Source organism: Belonocnema kinseyi, chromosome 7 (assembly GCF_010883055.1).
Source record: "Belonocnema kinseyi isolate 2016_QV_RU_SX_M_011 chromosome 7, B_treatae_v1, whole genome shotgun sequence".
Classification (NCBI taxonomy): domain Eukaryota; kingdom Metazoa; phylum Arthropoda; class Insecta; order Hymenoptera; family Cynipidae; genus Belonocnema; species Belonocnema kinseyi.
The window spans coordinates 122092656-122100190 of NC_046663.1; positions in this window are offsets into that span (position 1 = coordinate 122092656).

The following is a 7535-nucleotide window of genomic DNA, read 5'->3' on the forward strand; positions in this document are numbered from 1 at the left end:
CTAATGTGTAGGTAATAATCATTTGTAAGTGACGATCATAGAAGCATCGAACACTGGAACCTGGTATCAGTTTATCAACAGGAATTACATTTTTTTTGTGTCATCTCGGTGAAATTCCAAAACATCCAAACTTCGTATGGCTATTTTGGAAGGGAGATTGTGTAAGAACCAGACTAAGTTTCAAAATCTCCCTTTATAAGGCAAACATGAACATGTCTCAGCTTAGTTCCGGGTAAATTGAGCAGCAATAATTGGCCAAATTTGTCTTGTGACCAAACTAAGACGGAAATCGATGCTGGGACTAGTAGTGAAAAAGGAGCGAATAGCAGAACTTAATATACCGGGATAAGATACGGACGCGTATCAGTCACGGATTTTTTACAATAATATTGATCTTTGAATTCCGTTAAATGGGTCAAATGTGATCATGGCACCATTTCTCGTCACCTTTTGAGCTTTCAATTTATATAAACCGCTTCAAGTGCTCAGTGAAGTGGCTGTACGTGTCGCCAATCAATCATATTCAATATTGTACGGAAAAGCTTGTCTGGTCGCCAATGTTAAGGAATGTTACAGCTACAATTCTACGCTAAGCTTTTGAACGCTAAGTTTTTGTGTTATTTATTGTTTTATCTAGAGAAAAAGGGGAAACTTTACATCACCAACATTGATCTAAATTTCGAGAACTCTCATTATAATAAATATATCTTATTGCAAAATATTGACATTATCACTGATTTTGCATGTTCACTCACATCAATTCAAGTCTAAAAACGTAATTTAGAATCACGAATGAGCGTCGTTTCCAACAAGTCAATAGAGTGGATTTCCAAATATTGAAGGTCACTAGAACGTTGGAAATTGATCAGGTATAGTAGACAAAAGAAAGATTAAAATTGATAATATTTGTTACGTAATTCCAATCAAAGTCATTTCATGAATTTTTTTCAAAGATCATTTTACGATAACGACAGATAGATATATGGAAGAAATACCAGAAAAAAAGGATTTCGTTATAAAGAAATCCTTTCAAATTTGTTGTACGAATATGATTTTAGTGAATGTTTTCAGTTTGTTATTTGCTGAGATGCCGACAAATGTTGAGCGAAATATAGATTTTTTAATATTTCGAAAGAAAAAGATTTTTAAGAATGTGAAATGAAAATGTAACATTTTTCTTATTACTAAAGTTCATTTGAAGAAAATACTTGAAGAGATTCCAATATTTTTAAAGAAAATTGTCAAAATTTTCAAAAATTAATTTTTTGAGAATATTTTTACAACTTTTTCAAAACATTTCAAGAAATTGCTAAAAAAGATTCTGGAAAACTTTAATATTGAGAACATTTTTAAAAGATAAAATAAAATTTAGATTTCTGAAGATTTTGAAATTAAGTTTTGGATTCTATTTCAGAATTTGGAAAGGATTTCAAAAAATAAAAATTTTTGGCCTAATATTTCGGGGAAAGTTGTAATTTATTTTTTATTTCAAAAACAAAATTTTGTAAAGAAAGTTTAGAAATATGTTGAAACTTTTTAAAACATTTAAAAACTGCCTTGGCTCAAAAAATCCGGTAAACAAAAGTATCAACACTCGGAATTCATATAAATTGATGTTATATTCAATTTGATGTAATATGATGTAAAAATGGAAATTTTTTTAATTCGTTGCTTTTTGGTGGACAATAAAGCTTGTATGGAGATTCCGTTCTTTATTGAAAATTCAAATATTTGGTTAAAGTTTAATTTTTTAATTTACAATTTTTGATTGAAAATTGAAGTATTCAACGAGTAAAATTTTGTAGGTCAAACTTTAACTATTCTATTTATTTTTTATTGGTTTAAAATTAATCTTCATGGTTGAGAATTCTGTTTTTATAGAATATTATTCTTCAGCACCTCAATTTGTCTTAAAACTTTTACGTGTTAAAAAATTACAAAATTTCCGAAGATATTTTGGATTTTTTCCCAGCATTTTTTGAAATCTTTTTAAATTTTCTCTAAAAATTTATTTGTAAAAACAACAAATCCTTTTAAATTTTCATATAAATCTGAAGAATATTCTTTCATTACCTTTCAAAATGGTCGAAAAAATTTTTAATTTGTTCGAAAACCTAACTGATTACATTCTGCATGAATATGATTTTAGTGTATGTTTTCCATTTGTTATCTGCTGTGAGGTCGATAAATGTTGAGCGAAATACAGATTTTTTTAGATTTAGAAAGAAAAATCTTGTTAAGAATTTTGAAAGATTTGAAAAGGATAAAAAAAATTCTTATGTTTCCTTAAAAAATTTACAATTTTTTTATTTTTAAAGTTAATTTAAAGAGAATATTTTAAAATATTTCAAGATTTTTTAAGAAAATTATCAAACTTATCAACAAATAATGTTGAGCGAATAGTCTACAACTTTTTTAAACATTTCAAAAAATTGCTACAAAAAATTTGAAAAATTTTAAGGTAATTTTTATAAGTTTGTACAATTAAAAAAGTAGGGAAAATTAGAATTTATATACAACATAATTTTGAAACTTTAACAATTAATTTTAATATTGAGAAGACTTTTAAGAGATAAAAGAAAATGTACATTTTTGAATATTTTGAAATAAAATTTTACATTCTTTTTCAGAATTTGTAAAGGTTTTAAGAAATTAAAAATTTTTGGGTTAAGATTCTGGAGAAAGTTTTTATTTTATTTTTTTCTAATAAAGAAAATAATTTTTAAAGAAAATTTAAAAATATTTTGAAAATATTTAAAACATATAAAAAATGCGTCGACTCAAGAATCCGGTAAAACAAAAGTATCAGCACTTAAAAATCTCCGAGAAAAATAAATACTATATACCACCCAGTTCACGGTCGTGAGACGTGGCCATAGGTTTGATTTATCGCGTATATTCTGGGAGCTAGTGTCATTTTTAGTAGACGGTTGCTGGCAGTAGGACAATGCAGTGGTTGTTTGATCTCTTTTTTTAAATTTTAGTACATGTTTTAGTACATGTACTAATAACTGAGTTAATAGATTCAGCCTTTAAAAATAGGGAAAAAAAAAACTTTTAAAAAATCTGGGCTATTAATTTCAGCTTCAGTTTAGAGTTAAAAAATGATGTTTTTTTGCAATTACAATCATTTTTAATACAAAATACAAATTTGGAATAACTATTTGCTTGTTACAAAGTTAAAACCACATTCCAAGTTTTGACAAGAAGGAATCAAAGCTTTTCTGTTCCTTTTTAAAGTTATATAAATATAATTTTAGTAAGATTCCGGAGATATTTCAAAAATTTTTTTGAAGATTTCACATATGCTGAAAAAAAATGCAGAAAATTTTTATGCATTTTTTTCTATTTTGCAGGACATACAAAATATTAGAAAATATTAGATTCAGCTTAAAAGATATTTAGGACTTTCAGAAGATTTGAAGAAATAATTTCTAAAATAATTTTTCGAAAAACTATTCATGTTTTTAAATATTGTTAATCTCTTTAAAAATTCTGAAATTCCTAAATCATTTTTTTAATAAAAAATTACATTTTTACAATGACCTTCGAAACTTAGAAATTTGTAGAAACTTCCAGAGCAATCTTACCAAACAAATTTCATCCTTCCAAAATTCTTAAATAGCTTCGCACATTTTTTTCGAAATACTCAACATTTTATAAAATTGTTAAAAATTGTTTTAAAAATGTACAGAAAATTTTTAATTTTCTAAAAAAATTCAAATTTCAAATTACTTTGAAACCTTTACAAAACTTCCACACCTTCGAAATATCTTTTCAAATCATTCAATTTTCCTAAAAAATCTTTTAATTGTCCTAAAGTCTTCTAGATTTTCTTTCGTGTGTTTTAAAATCAAAACACAATTATTTAAAAGATTAAGATATTCTAAGGTTTTTGTCCATTATGTATTTCATTTTTCTTACCTCTTTCAAAGTTTGAAAAAATTTTACAAATTGTATACTACGATAGAAAAATTTTAAGAACGAGTTATTTCCTATATTAGAAAACCTATTTGCAATTAAAATTTTCTTTTGAATCAATAATGTTTAGAAACAGTTGGAAAACGTTTGATCATCAAATGAAATTACTTAATTGAGAATTTCCATTTACAAAATTGATGTTGCGGTAAACTCGTAACATTTATTAATAGACTTAATTGCAAGGGCGAACTGGGCCTATTAGTCCTATTAATAACAGTTAATATGCATAAATATATTAAATTATATGCATATTTTAAAACAAATCTCATATTAAATTAACGCAAACAATCAAAAATTCCTTGGAACATTTCTAAATACTCTCAAATATTGCAATTACTTCAAAATATTTTGACACACCTTAAACTTTTTCTAAAGATTTTTAAAATTCTTTTGAATTTTTTAAAATTAACATTCTAAAATTTGTTTAATTCTCTAAAATTTCTTAATATAATAAAAATAAGTTGAAAATTCCTTGACATCTTTTAAAACATCCATAAATATTTAAAATCTTTTGAAATCTTTTGAAATTTTTTAAAGCTCTTGAAAATATATTGAAATTTTAAAAATACCATGAAATATTTCAAATCCTTTAAAATCTCATATTAAATTACTATAATCAATTGAAAATTCCTTGGAACCTTTTTAAATTTTCTCTCAAATTCGGCAAATCCTTTCAAATCTTTTGAAATACCTAGAACTTTTTTTAAAGATTTCTAAAGTACTTTTGAATTTTTTAAATAACCATTCTAAAATTTTTTGATTTCCTTGAAATTCCTTTAAATTATAAAAACAAATTAAAGATTCCTTTACATCTTTTAAAACATCATCAAGTATTTAAAACCCTTAAAAACTTTTGAAATCTCTTGAAATTTTATAAAGCTTCAGATTGAAATTTAAAAAAAGAAAAAAGTTCCAAAAAGTTAAATATTTAAATTTTTGTAGATTAGAGTTTTATAAATGGGATCAATAAAACTTCAAAGCTTTCGAAATCTAATTTTCAAACTATTTCTAAAATGATTTTTGTATATAATTATAAAATTATATATATATATTTTTTTAAAACATACTTTTAAATTTTGAACGCTTTCAATTTATTTATGATTAATAATTTTTTTTAAATAAGCTTCTAAGTTCACAATTCAAATTTTGAAGACTTGAATTCCATCAAGTGGAAAATTACTTATATTTCATAGTTAAAAATATCATTTTAAAAGTTTTGAATTTGTATTGATTCCATTTTCAAACCTCTAATCTACAAAATTACAATATTTAACGTTTTGAAAATTTTCTTTTTTCTAGATTTCAATCTGAATCTTTAAAAAATTTCAAGAGATTTCAAAATATTTTTAAGGACTTTAAATATATGAGGATGTTTTAAAAGACGTCAAGGAATTTTAAATTTATTTTTATAATTTAAAGGTGTTTCAAATAATTTTAAAACTTTTAGCAGAGTTATTTAAAAAAATTTCAAAGTATGGTAGACATCTTGAAAAGATGTCAAGGTGTTTCCAAATATTTTGAAGGTTTGGAAATACTTGAGAGTATCTTAAAAGGTTCCAAGGAATTCTCAATCGATTATAGTAATTTAATATAAGATTTCAAAGGATTTGATATATCTTAGGATATTTTAATAGATTCCGAGGAATTTTCCATTGATTTTAATAATTTAGTATGCGATTTTAAAGGATTTAAAATGTTTTAGGGTATTTTTAAAATTGCAAGGAATTTTCATGAGCATTGAAAATTTTCCAGAGATTTCAAAGGATTTTAAATATTTTAGGATGTTTGAAAACATTCCAAACATTTTAAATTAATTTTAATAATTTAAAGCAATTCCAAAGAATTTTAATTATTTTAAACTTTTGAGGTTGAAGTGGAACTGCTTTGTTAAAATGTAGTTTTTTTGTTGATGATGCATCAATTTAGTTGAAAAAATTTGTTTTATGAAAATTCAACTATTTTGTAGAAAATTTTTGTTTGTTTTTGTTTAAAAATGAATGTTTTTTAACTAAAAGGAAATAATTCTTTTTTGTCGAAAAATTAACTATGATTAAACATCAATTTTTGTATAGAAAATTAGACTTGGTGGAGAATAAATTTCTTTTGTGCAAAGCTCATGCAAAGCTCATGCCGGGAGCGGGTGCTAATCTGAAAAACTGCACCCGCTTCCAGCGAAATCGCGGTAAAATTTCAGCGATAACCACATCTCCCAACCGTGAGATAGGTGGTTACAGTCTGTAAAGGAATCAATACGACGATCCAGCAAAAGCCTCGTGGACCCTAAGAACACGGAGCGACCCAAGGACAACCGCCTTCTGCATTTTTCCCCCAAGTGTTCTAGCATATTGTTGACACGCAGGGATGCTTTGCAGGCTATTAGCAAGTGTAAGCTTGGCACCTCCAAGAGCGCCGATGATGAGGACGATCAGTTTAACAGAATATTCCCGGTACAATCGTTGCAACTCCCTTTTAAGGTCTCGATACCTCTCTTTCTTTTCATTCTCCTTGGCTATGATGTTTTTGTCAGCTGGTGCCGAAAATTCAAAAACGAACATGGTTCGCTTCTCGAAGTCAAGAAGAACCATGTCAGGCCTCGAGTGAGCAACAGAAACAATTGTCGAGAATATAAAGTTCCAGTATATACGGCACTTCTCATTTTCGACAATTGACTTAATTTCCCTAGGAGCATTTAGAGGAACGATATGAAGGTGAATGCCGTAGGAGTGACAGAGATGGGTGCGATAAACACCCGGAGCTATCGCACTTTTCGCAGCAACGTCTGCGAAACCATGCTGAACTACTCCGTAAAAGGGGCTATGTAAGCAGAACGCCACTAACATCAACCGCGGGCAGGCATCCAATAGATGAAGAGCGATGCTTTACGACCCGGAGAAACATCAAAACCAAGGTTTCTCTCAAGCCTAAAGATCTGGCTGAAATGGATGACGACCTTCGTGGACATTTTCCGGTGAATCCGACCTCTGGGCTATCAATTATTGTGTGTTTAATGCAGCGAGAGCTTTGGCCGATGCGAACCGTAAAACAAAACCAACGGCTGATAATAAGGCCAAAAGACGAATGCATCAACTTGTCATAAAGATAGGCTGGGAAAGACAGTACGCGTCCCGCATTCAATGTGTGATTGACTACATCACATCTGGCAGAAATTTTACCGCCAAAGTTCAAAAGTTCGCGCGCGAACTCCGGACCCGTTCTCACACACTTAACAAGTCAAAGCTGCTGACTATCAGGCAGCATATTGTTGAGAGAATACGGATACTATCTGACGCTAAGAGAAGTCTAGAGCGGAGGGAGAGATGGGTCAGAGAAAATCAACAGTTTCTCTCTGACCCATCTCGACTCTTCCAAGACCCTCCAGTTACTGTCGAACACCCACCCAAACCAGAAGAAGTCGAAGTGTTTTGGAGAGAAGTCTACGAAGTTCAGCATAAACTGGACGAAGACTCAGAAAATATAAATAGCCTCAAGGAGTTATGTGTTGCCCTCATAACACCTGATAAAGAATGCCCACCCATCACTACCGAGGAGGTGAA